This window comes from Oncorhynchus gorbuscha, unplaced genomic scaffold (assembly GCF_021184085.1).
Source record: "Oncorhynchus gorbuscha isolate QuinsamMale2020 ecotype Even-year unplaced genomic scaffold, OgorEven_v1.0 Un_scaffold_554, whole genome shotgun sequence".
NCBI lineage: Eukaryota > Metazoa > Chordata > Actinopteri > Salmoniformes > Salmonidae > Oncorhynchus > Oncorhynchus gorbuscha.
In genome coordinates, this window is record NW_025745385.1 from 55,001 (window position 1) to 67,500 (window position 12,500).

General features: G+C 48.4%; 1 pseudogene; it reads left to right on the plus strand.

Annotated features, from left to right (window-relative positions):
• Nucleotides 1-1,157: 1,157 nt before the first annotated feature.
• Nucleotides 1,158-12,500, plus strand: part of LOC124018663 — a 13,731-nt pseudogene continuing 2,388 nt past the window's right edge.

Sequence of the window (12,500 nt, forward strand, 5' to 3'; positions counted from 1 at the left end):
ATGTTTAGGCTACATTCCCAAATTGCACCCTAGGTAGTGCACTACTTTTGACCAGGGTCTATAGAGATTCTGTTTAGTTGTATGCTTTAAACTACCAAGTCAAGTACAGCCTACAATGTAATACTTCTACATCTGTACTGCTGCTCTGTGGGGGTTTGAGGCTGGGTGTCTGTAGAGCAACAACTGCTGATGTTATACATCTGTACTGCTGCTCTGTGGGGGTTTGAGGCTGGGTGTCTGTAGAGCAACAACTGCTGATGTTATACATCTGTACTGCTGCTCTGTGGGGGTTTGAGGCTGGGTGTCTGTAGAGCAACAACTGCTGATGTTATACATCTGTACTGCTGCTCTGTGGGGGTTTGAGGCTGGGTGTCTGTAGAGCAACAACTGCTGATGTTATACATCTGTACTGCTGCTCTGTGGGGGTTTGAGGCTGGGTGTCTGTAGAGCAACAACTGCTGATGTTATACATCTGTACTGCTGCTCTGTGGAGGTTTGAGGCTGGGTGTCTGTAGAGCAACAACTGCTGATGTTATACATCTGTACTGCTGCTCTGTGGGGGTTTGAGGCTGGGTGTCTGTAGAGCAACAACTGCTGATGTTATACATCTGTACTGCTGCTCTGTGGGGGTTTGAGGCTGGGTGTCTGTAGAGCAACAACTGCTGATGTTATACATCTGTACTGCTGCTCTGTGGAGGTTTGAGGCTGGGTGTCTGTAGAGCAACAACTGCTGATGTTATACATCTGTACTGCTGCTCTGTGGGGGTTTGAGGCTGGGTGTCTGTAGAGCAACAACTGCTGATGTAAAAAGGGCTTTATAAAATAACGTTGATTGATTGATTAACTACTACTGCTACATTTAGGACTCTGATTACAGCCTTTGAGCAGCTCTAGTCTTCAGGCATCTCTGACTTTAGTTAGTGTGTTTATAGAGGGTTTATAGTGTGCTATGTGTTTATAAGGTAGCCTAGTGGTTAGAGTGTTGGACTAGTAACTGAAAGGTTGCAAGATCAAATCCCTGAGCTGACAAGGTAAAAAATCTGTCCTTCTGCCCCTAAACAAGGCAGTTAACCCACTGTTCCCGGTAGGCTGTCATTGTAAATAAGAATTTGTTCTTCAACTGACTTGGCAAGTTAAATAAAGGATAAATCAAATAGAAATGGTGTTATAATTATGTTAAAATGTGTTTATAGCCATAATAGATCACAGACTATATATTTATTATACATGGTTAAAACCTTTCTATAGAGTTAGAGATAATAACGTGTGTGTGTGTGTGTGTGTGTGTGTGTGTGTGTGTGTGTGTGTGTGTGTGTGTGTGTGTGTGTGTGTGTGTGTGTGTGTGTGTGTGTGTGTGTGTGTGTGTGTGTGTGTGTGTGTGTGTGTGTGTGTGTGTGTCTGTGTCTGTGTGTGTGGTACATGTTGATATTTCTCTAAATGTGTTACATTTCTGAAGCTGTCAGGGGGAGGGAATGTGACAAGTCGGTTACACGGTTGACGTTCTGACTGTTTTCTCACGGGAAAAGCGCCCCAGAACCAAGGGGGCGTTTAGTGTGACTAGCTGTCGGGTCAGAACAGATGGAGAGCACAGGAATCTGCTTCGCTCATTGGTTTCCAGAATATAGACTTCAGGGCCCTCCAATCTAGTCCTATGTCTATTACTAATCGGCTATTTAGTATACAAACAAATAAAGCAGACGCTTCTTACACGTATGAGCTATATTATCTCAAAACCGTTTAATTAAGATACACATTGTAGGCAATTACACACGAGTTTATTGATCTGTATTACTCTAATATATCGGTGCAAGTGGTTACTGTTTCTCACCCGCGGGGGCTGTGTGAAGGTGTTTTGAATTTGTGCGTGTGCATATTTGTGTGTGAGTGAGTGGATATTTACTGCTCTGCAACACGACGCTGATGTAGGCTATTTTCAGACCTGCGCGTGCTGCCGTACTAATATTTATAAGAGCTATCTGGATGTGGCGCCAAGAGAATCCGTGCATGTCCGCGTTAAGACGCACACACACACACATTCACACTGAGCGAGAGACGGAGAAGTTCGTCCGCTCGGGGCGTGGTTTGGAGCGTGTCACTCAAGCGGAGGAGTCAGCTGCTGGCACGAGTCTGGGCGGGGTGACGTGTGCGGAGCTGGAGCCCAGGCAGCAGCAGAAGTTCGTTATTAATGTCAGGACTTCCTCCTGTCTGTTAGTCACCAGTCTACTGCCGGAGGCTCCCAACGGTTTTACACGGATAATCCATCCTGTCGAAATGAAACTGAACTTTTACGGTACAAAACAGAACTGTTGATTCTGATGGACCCGTAACCTTCTTTCCAGAGACCACGATGTGAATAAATAGTCACTTGCAGGATTTATTGGTGGATTTTTGTGGTTACTGAAAGGCGGGACGTGGTCTGACCATACTGGGGCGGAGGAGCGGTTGGTCAACCATGCTGTGGCCAGGTTTAGCGCACTGGGTAGCGGCTGTGTTTCTCTGTAGGGTCGCCTCGGCGCAGTACACCAGCGACCAGTGCAGCTGGAGAGGAAGGTAGGCTATACGTTTATTATTGCATGTGTGTTATTCGACACGTTTTATTAACCCTTATAGGATGTAGACTATAAGCCTACAATCCTGTTGCCGAGTGGTTAAAGGAGTGTTGGGTAATAGTCTATGGCAGTGTTGCTAGGAACCAGTATAACAGGCTGATACAGTCAGTCCAACAACGGTAGATGTTATGGAAACCCTCGTTTCCTCCCTGCACTTCCAGATGTTGCGCAATAATGTCCTGAACAGCGAGACCACAGCATATGTGTAGGTGCAAACAGGTTGGATAGATTAAGTCTGATGCATTTCATATGTTTTTGCAATAAACGGGGGGAAGGGGGGGGTGAACCCCTTGACACCCCCAGCCTCTGTGAGAGTGAGTGAGGGAGGGAGGGAGGGAGGGAGGGAGGGAGACGTCCTTCCTTATACAATGAGATTGTGTTTATACATGCGTTATGCAGTTTAGGCCTGATGGATTTGCATAGGGAACGTGTTTGTTTCTCCTGTCCTGTAGCCTATAGCGATGTGAGCTCCAATTGGCGGCGTGCCATAATATTCAAAGAAAACACGATAACATATTTTGAAATGTTCCAGTTCAATATACCAAATCTCCGTGCGTGCGCCAAAAGGAGAGCTTGGGTTGGGCGCTTGGACCGTGGAGCCACCAGAGGGAAAAGGAGAGCTTGGGTTGGGCGCTTGGACCGTGGAGCCGTCAGAGGGGACATAATAGGTTTTCAGCGCTACATCTCGTGTTGAGTTCATACCTTACCTTTCACATACTCATAAAACTGTGTTCTAGGCTATTGTATATAGCATGGCACCCTCCAGATAGTGAGTGCGCAGCCACTCCTGTAATGTTGCCGCGCCGCGGTGCGGTTTTCATTTGAAGATATCAACTTCGAACACGTTTATCTTTTACTGATCTTAAAGTGTTTATCTTTTACTGATCTTAAAGTGTTTATCTTTTACTGATCTTAAAGTGTTTATCTTTTACTGATCTTAAAGTGTTTATCTTTTACTGATCTTAAAGTGTTTATCTTTTACTGATCTTAAAGTGTTTATCTTTTACTGATCTTAAAGTGCGCGCATCCCAGATAACCGACCACATCCTCCCTCCCCTGCGCTCCGGGTATTGGTCACATCGGGTCACAGTTTATAGAGAGAGAGAGACTCATGCTGTAATCAAGTTGCTCTTTAAACGACCTCTTAACTAAGTGATAAGGTATCATGCATAGGAAGTTAACTGTTAAATATGTTTGTTGTGTTCATGTTTATGACCAACAACATTGCTTCCTCAAACATCAAATATATTCATAACAAGTTTCCTAACCTCTTCTATCCCCCTCTACCCTCTCCTCCTCCCTCATCATCATAACCTCTCCTCCCTCATCATCATAACCTCTCCTCCCTCATCATCATAAACTCTCCTCCCTCATCATCATAACCTCTCCTCCCCATCATCATAACCTCTCCCCTCCCTCATCATCATAACCTCTCCTCCCTCATCATCATAACCTCTCCTCCCTCATCATCATAACCTCTCCTCCCTCATCATCATAACCTCTCCTCCCTCATCATCATAACCTCTCCTCCCCATCATCATAACCTCTCCTCCCCCATCATCATAACCTCTCCTCCCCCATCATCATAACCTCTCCTCCCCATCATCATAACCTCTCCTCCCCCATCATCCTAACCTCTCCTCCTCCCTCATCATCATAACCTCTCCTCCTCCCTCATCATCATAACCTCTCCCCCTCCCTCATCATCATAACATCTCCTCCTCCCTCATCATCATAACCTCTCCTCCTCCCTCATCATCATAACCTCTCCTCCCCCATCATCCTAACCTCTCCCCCTCCCTCATCATCATAACCTCTCCTCCCTCATCATCATAACCTCTCCTCCCCCATCATCATAACCTCTCCTCCCCCATCATCATAACCTCTCCTCCCCCATCATCCTAACCTCTCCCCCTCCCTCATCATCATAACCTCTCCCCCTCCCTCATCATCATAACCTCTCCTCCTCCCTCATCATCATAACCTCTCCTCCCCCATCATCCTAACCTCTCCCCCTCCCTCATCATCATAACCTCTCCTCCTCCCCCATCATCATAACCTCTCTTCCTCCTCATCATCATAACCTCTCCCCCTCCCCCTCATCATCATAACCTCTCCCCTCCCCCATCATCATAACCTCTCCTCCCTCCTCATCATCATAACCTCTCCCCCTCCCTCATCATCATAACCTCTCCCCCTCCCTCATCATCATAACCTCTCCCCCTCCCTCATCATCATAACCTCTCCCCTCCCTCATCATCATAACCTCTCCTCCCTCATCATCATAACCTCTCCTCCCTCATCATCATAACCTCCCCTCCCTCATCATCATAACCTCCCCTCCCTCATCATCATAACCTCTCCTCCTCCCTCTCTCCCTCTCTCCTCCTCCCTCTCTCCCTCTCTCCTCCTCCCTCTCTCCCTCTCTCCTCCTCCCTCTCTCCTCCTCCCTCTCTCCCTCTCACCTTCCCTCTCTCTCTCCCTCTCTCCTCTCCCAGTGGTCTGACCCATGAGTCTCACTCCCGTGATGTGGAGCAGGTATACCTGCGTTGCTCCCAGGGCAGTCTAGAGTGGCTCTATCCTACTGGGGCCCTCATCGTCAACCTGCGGCCCAACACGGAGCCCACGTCTGGGGCTTCCCCCGGCCTGCACGCCTGCATCAAGCCCCAGACAGACTCCCGCGGATCACACCTCTACCTGGAGAGAGCTGGACAGCTCCGCCTGCTGATGTCTGAGACAGAACAGGTAGATGGTCAGTCATTCAGTCAATCAGTCGGTCAGTCATTCAGTCGGTCGGTCATTCAGTCGGTCAGTCACGTTTATTCATAAATCCCTTTTTTACATCAGAAGTAGATATTTCACAGTAACCTGACTGATAACAGCACAGATATTTCACAGTAACCTGACTGATAACAGCACAGATATTTCACAGTAACCTGACTGATAACAGCACAGATATTTCACAGTAACCTGACTGAGAACAGCACAGATATTTCACAGTAACCTGACTGAGAACAGCACAGAGCAGGTTACATAGGCAGAAAACACATGCTTAAGTTTAACCACTGTAAATATAATTGTTGATATGTTCATAAAGTACTCATGTGAAAATGATTATCTCAGTGTCATCACACCAGTACGTATTTAATCATGTTTGTTATATTTCCAGGCGCATGGCAGGGTGCAGTGTTTCTCCCTGACAGAGGGGCGCTGTTCATAGAGGCAGTGGGCCAGCAGGACATCAGCAAGAGGATCACAGTGTTTCAGTATGAACTGGTGGCCAGCCACGGACCTGGAGCTCATCTGTACCCACACCTCAACACTGGACCTGGTAAGAGACCAAGACACACACACACCTCAACACTGGCACTGGTAAGAGACCAACACACACCACACACACACACACACACACACACACACACACACACACACACACACACACACACACACACACACACACACACACACACACACACACACACACACACACACACACACACACACACACACACACCTCAACACTGGACCTGGTAAGAGACCACACACACACACCTCAACACTGGACCTGGTAAGAGACCAACACACACACACCTCAACACTGGACCTGGTAAGAGACCAACACACACACACACCTCAACACTGGCACTGGTAAGAGACCAACACACACACACACACACCTCAACACTGGCACTGGTAAGAGACCAACACACACACACACACCTCAACACTGGCACTGGTAAGAGACCAACACACACACACACACCTCAACACTGGCACTGGTAAGAGACACACACACACACACACACACACACACACACACACACACACACACACACACACACACACACACACACACACACACACACACACACACACACACACACACACACACACACACACACACACACACACACACACACACACCTCAACACTGGCACTGGTAAGAGACACACACACACACCTCAACACTGGCACTGGTAAGAGACACACACACACACCTCAACACTGGCACTGGTAAGAGACACACACACACACCTGAACACTGGACCTGGTAAGAGACCAACACACACACACACCTGAACACTGAACACTGGTAAGAGACCAACACACACACACACACACACACCTGAACACTGAACACTGGTAAGAGACCAACACACACACACACCTGAACACTGGACCTGGTAAGAGACCAACACACACACACACCTGAACACTGGACCTGGTAAGAGACCAACACACACACACACCTAAACACTGGACCTGGTAAGACACACATTCCATGGTAGAACCCAGGCGATAGAACCCGTTCCCCTGATCAAGGGCTGTACAAAGTAACATGACAGATGGACAGAGTCAGTGACAGAGTCCAGAGAGAGGAGGAAGAATGAACCACTGGTTCAACGGACCCCTAGACACATTTAATAGGTCTTGTGTTGGCTGAAGAAGGGGAGGCCGAGGTAGAAATGTGTGTGTGTGGGGGGGGGCAGGAGATGACAGGAGTTAAACAGGGTGTCTGTCTGTCTAGCCTAATAAAGCAGTCTAGCCCAGACCCACACATCCACAGCCCTGCTGTCACTCAAGAGACAGACCGGACCAGACACCCCCCTCCCTCTCTTACTGCTGTCCTCTATCCCCCTGTCTTCTCACCCGTCTCTCTCCTCTCTCTCCCATCTCCCTCCCTCCTCTCTCTCCCATCTCCCTCCCTCCTCTCTCTCCCATCTCCCTCCCTCCTCTCTCTCCCATCTCCCTCCCTCCTCTCTCTCCCATCTCCCTCCCTCCTCTCTCTCCCATCTCCCTCCCTCCCTCTCTCTCTCGTCTCCCTCTCTGACTTATAAATACAAGCAGGCTAATCAACAGGTCACACTGGGGTCAAGCCCAGGGGTCAGCCAATCATCATCCAGCTGTCAATCGGTGGTGTCTGCTGCAAGACAGGGAGAGGATATGATTGGTCAGATGGAGAATGGAGGGAGGGAGAGTTGGAGGGAGGGAGAACGGGAGAGAGAGAAAGGTTTGTATCTGCCTAGTACAGGTATGGAGGGAGGGTGAAAGAGAGAGAGAGATATGTTTTGTATCTGCCTAGTACAGGTATGGAGAGAGAGAAAGGTTTGTATCTGCCTAGTACAGGTATGGAGGGAGGGTGAAAGAGAGAGAGAGATATGTTTTGTATCTGCCTGGTACAGGTATGGAGGGAGGGTGAAAGAGAGAGAGATATGTTTTGTATCTGCCTGGTACAGGTATGGAGGGAGGGTGAAAGAGAGAGAGATATGTTTTGTATCTGCCTGGTACAGGTATGGAGGGAGGGTGAAAGAGAGAGAGATATGTTTTGTATCTGCCTAGTACAGGTATGTGTGCACCATAAAACCATTGACAGACAAAGAGAAAGACTGTGTGTGTTTAATAGTTGTTTTACTGGCAGACAGGGTCAAAGGTTACCACCCTGACTACCCTCTCCTACCTGTTGTTTCACTCTCTCTCTCTCTCTCTCTCACACACACACACACACACACACACACACACACACACACACACACACACACACACACACACACACACACACACACACACACACACACACACACACACACACACACACACACACACACACACACACACACACACGAAAATCCTTAATCTTGTACCCTCCCCCATAGACATCCATCTCATCCCTCCCTCTCTCCCTCCTCATTCCTCCCTCCTCACCCCCCCTCCCTCTCTCCCTTCTCACCCCTCCCTCTCTCCCTTCTCATCCCTCCCTCTCTCCCTTCTCATCCCTCCCTCTCTCCCTTCTCATCCCTCCCTCTCTCCCTCCTCACCCCTCCCTCTCTCCCTTCTCACCCCTCCCTCTCTCCCTTCTCACCCCTCCCTTTCTCCCTTCTCATCCCTCCCTCTCTCCCTTCTCACCCCTCCTTCTCATCCCTCCCTCTCTCTCCCTCCTCATCCCTCCCTCTCTCCCTTCTCATCCCTCCCTCTCTCTCTCCCTCCTCATCCCTCCCTCCTCACCCCTCCCTCTCTCCCTCCTCATTCCTCCCTCTCTCCCTCATTCCTCTCTCTCTTCCTCCTCATCCCTCATTCCTCCCCCTCTCTTGCCTCACCCCTCCCTCTCTACCCCAAATAGAGCTAGGGGGAACAACAAGGGGGTGAGAGAACCAGACATCCCCCTCTCACACCTCTCCCCTCTCTCAGGAAGTGAGGGATGGATGGGGGAGGGAAAGAAGTCTTCTTTATATCTGATGCTAGTGTTGTACATGACCGGTCAACCGTTTTAGAAAACCTACTAATTCAAGGGCTTTTCTTTATTTGTACTATTTTCTATATGGAATCATGCAGTAACCAAAAAAGTGTTAAACAAATCAAAATATATTTTATATTTGAGATTTTTAAAATAGCCACCCTTTGCCTTGATGACAGCTTTGCACACTCTTGGCATTCTCTCAATCAGCTTAATGAGTTAGTCACCTGGAATGCATTTCAATTAACAGGTGTGCCTTTTTAAAAGATAATTTCTCTCCTTCTTAGAGTATTTCAGAAGGAAACGTTGAGTTGTGACAGGGGAGGGGGGGGGTTATACAGAATATAGCCCTATTTGGTAAAAGACCAAGTCCAAGGACAGCTCAAATAAGCAAAGAGAGACAACAGTCCATCATTACTTTAAGATATGAAGGTCAGTCAATTCGCTTTCAACGTTTCTTCAAGCGCAGTTGCAAAAACCATCAAGCACTATGATGAAACTGGCTCTCATGAGGACCACCACAGGAAGGGAAGACCCAGAGTTACCTCTGCTGCAGAGGATAAGTTCATTAAAGTTTCCAGCCTCAGAAATTGCAGCCCAAATAAATGCTTCACAGAGTTCAGGTAACACACACATCACAACATCAACTGTTCAGCGGAGACTACATGAATCAGGCCTTCATGGTTGAATTGCTGCAAAGAAACCACTACTAAAGGACCCCAATAAGAAGAAGAGACTTGCTTGGGCCAAGAAACACGAGCAATGGACATTAGACACCGGTGGAAATGTGTCCTTTGGTCTGGAGTCTAAATTGGAGATTTTTGGTTCCAACCTCCGTGTCTTTGTGAGACGCTGTGTGGATGTATGGATGATCTCTGTTTGTGTATTTCACACCGTAAAGCATGGAGGAGGAGGTGTTATGGTGTGGGTGTATGGATGATCTCTGTTTGTGTATTTCACACCGTAAAGCATGGAGGAGGAGGTGTTATGGTGTGGGTGTATGGATGATCTCTGTTTGTGTATTTCACACCGTAAAGCATGGAGGAGGAGGTGTTATGGTGTGGGTGTATGGATGATCTCTGTTTGTGTATTTCACACCGTAAAGCATGGAGGAGGAGGTGTTATGGTGTGGGTGTATGGATGATCTCTGTTTGTGTATTTCACACCGTAAAGCATGGAGGAGGACGTGTTATGGTGTGGGTGTATGGATGATCTCTGTTTGTGTATTTCACACTGTAAAGCATGGAGGAGGAGGTGTTATGGTGTGGGTGTATGGATGATCTCTGTTTGTGTATTTCACACCGTAAAGCATGGAGGAGGAGGTGTTATGGTGTGGCGGAATATTGCTGGTGACATTGTCTGAGATTAATTTAGAATTCAAGGCACACTTAACCAGCATGGCTACCACAGCATTCTGCAGCGTTACGCCATCCCATCTGGTTTGGGCTTAGTGGGACTATCATTTGTTTTTAACAGGTCAATGACCCAACAAACCTCCAGGCTATTTCATAGTTTTGACCCAACACACCTCCAGGCTATTTCATAGTTTTGACCCAACACACCTCCAGGCTATTTCATAGTTTTGATGTCTTCACTATTATTCTACAATGGAGAAAATAGTAAAAAATCAAGAAAAACCTTTGAATGAGTAGGTGTTCTAAAACGTTTGACTGGTGGTGTATGGTGGTGGTGGGGTGTGGTGGTGTATGGTGGTGGTGTGGGGTGTGTGGTGTATAGTGGTGGTGTGTGGCGGTGTATGGTGGGGTGTGGTGGTGGTGGGGTGTGTGGTGGTGTATGGTGGTGGTGTGTGTGGTGGTGTATGGTGTGTGGGGGTGTATGGTGGTGGGGTGTGTGGTGGTATATGGTGGTGGGGTGTGTGGTGGTATATGGTGGTGGGGTGTGTATGGTGGGGTATGGTGTATGGTGTATGGTGGTGGTGTGTGGGCGTGTGTGTTGGAGTATGGTGGTGGTGTATGGTGGTGTGTGGTGGAGTATGGTGGTGGTGTGTGGTGGGGTATGGTGTATGGTGGTGTGTGGTGGAGTATGGTGGTGGTGTATGATGGTGTATGGTGTGTGGTGGTGTGTGGTGGTGTATGGTGGTATATGGTGGTGGGGTGTGTATGGTGGGGTATGGTGGTGGGGTGTGTGGTGGTGTATGGTGGTGTATGGTGGTGGTGTGTGGTGGTGTGTGGTGGTGTATATGTGATGTGTCTCATGTCTCATGTCTCTCTCTCAGCCTCCTGTACACCCTGCACAGATGACCAGATCCTGATGGCGGTATGTACCAGCGACTTTGGTAAGCACACACACACAACACCACAACACACACACACAGGTTACGCACAACACCACAACACACACACACAGGTTACGCACCACACCACAACACACACAACACCACAACACACACACACAGGTTACGCACAACACCACAACACACAAAGGTTACGCACACAGACACACAGGTTACGCACAACACCACAACAGACACAGGTTACGCACACCACCACAACACACACAGGTTACGCACACCACCACAACACACACAGGTTACGCACACCACCACAACACACACAGGTTACGCACACCACCACAACACACACAGGTTACGCACACCACCACAACACACACAGGTTACGCACACCACCACAACACACACAGGTTACGCACACCACCACAACACACACAGGTTACGCACACCACCACAACAGACACAGGTTACGCACACCACCACAACACACACAGGTTACGCACACCACCACAACACACACAGGTTACGCACAACAACACAACACACACAGGTTACGCACAACAACACAACACACACAGGTTACGCACAACACCAATACACACACACAGGTGAATATACACATCATAGACTCAGTACTGGTACCCTGTGTGTATAGTCATGTTATCATAGACTCAGTACTGGTACCCTGTGTGTATAGTCATGTTATCATAGACTCAGTACTGGTATCCTGTGTGTATAGTCATGTTATCATAGACTCAGTACTGGTACAACGTGTGTATCGCCAAGTTACTTGTGTTATTTTTCTGTTACTTTAAAATGTTTCTCTCTGCATTGTTGTGAAGGGCCCGTCAGTAAGCATTTCACTGTTAGTCTCCACCTGTTGTTTCCCAAGCCTGGGACAAATGTTATTTGATTTGATTTAGAACACAGTCACAAACAGCACCAGCTGTAAAGGACATGAACAACCCTTCTCATCACTCTCCCTCTCTCCTCATACTCTCTTCTCTCTCTCCTCCCCATATCTCTCTCCTCCCTCTCCCCCTCTCCTCCCCATATCTCTCCCCTCTCTCCTCCCCATATTTCTCTCCCCCTCTCCTCCCCATATCTCTCTCCCCCTCTCCTCCCCATATCTCTCTCCTCCCTCTCCTCCCCATATTTCTCTCCTCCCTCTCCTCCCCATATCTCTCTCCCCCTCTCCTCCCCATATCTCTCTCCTCCCTCTCCTCCCCATATCTCTCTCCCCATATCTCTCCTCCCTCTCCCCCTCTCCTCTCCATATCTCTCTCCCCCTCTCCTCCCCATATCTCTCTCCTCCCTCTCCTCCCCATATTTCTCTCCTCCCTCTCCTCCCCATATCTCTCTCCCCCCTCTCCTCCCCATATCTCTCTCCTCCCTCTCCTCCCCATAT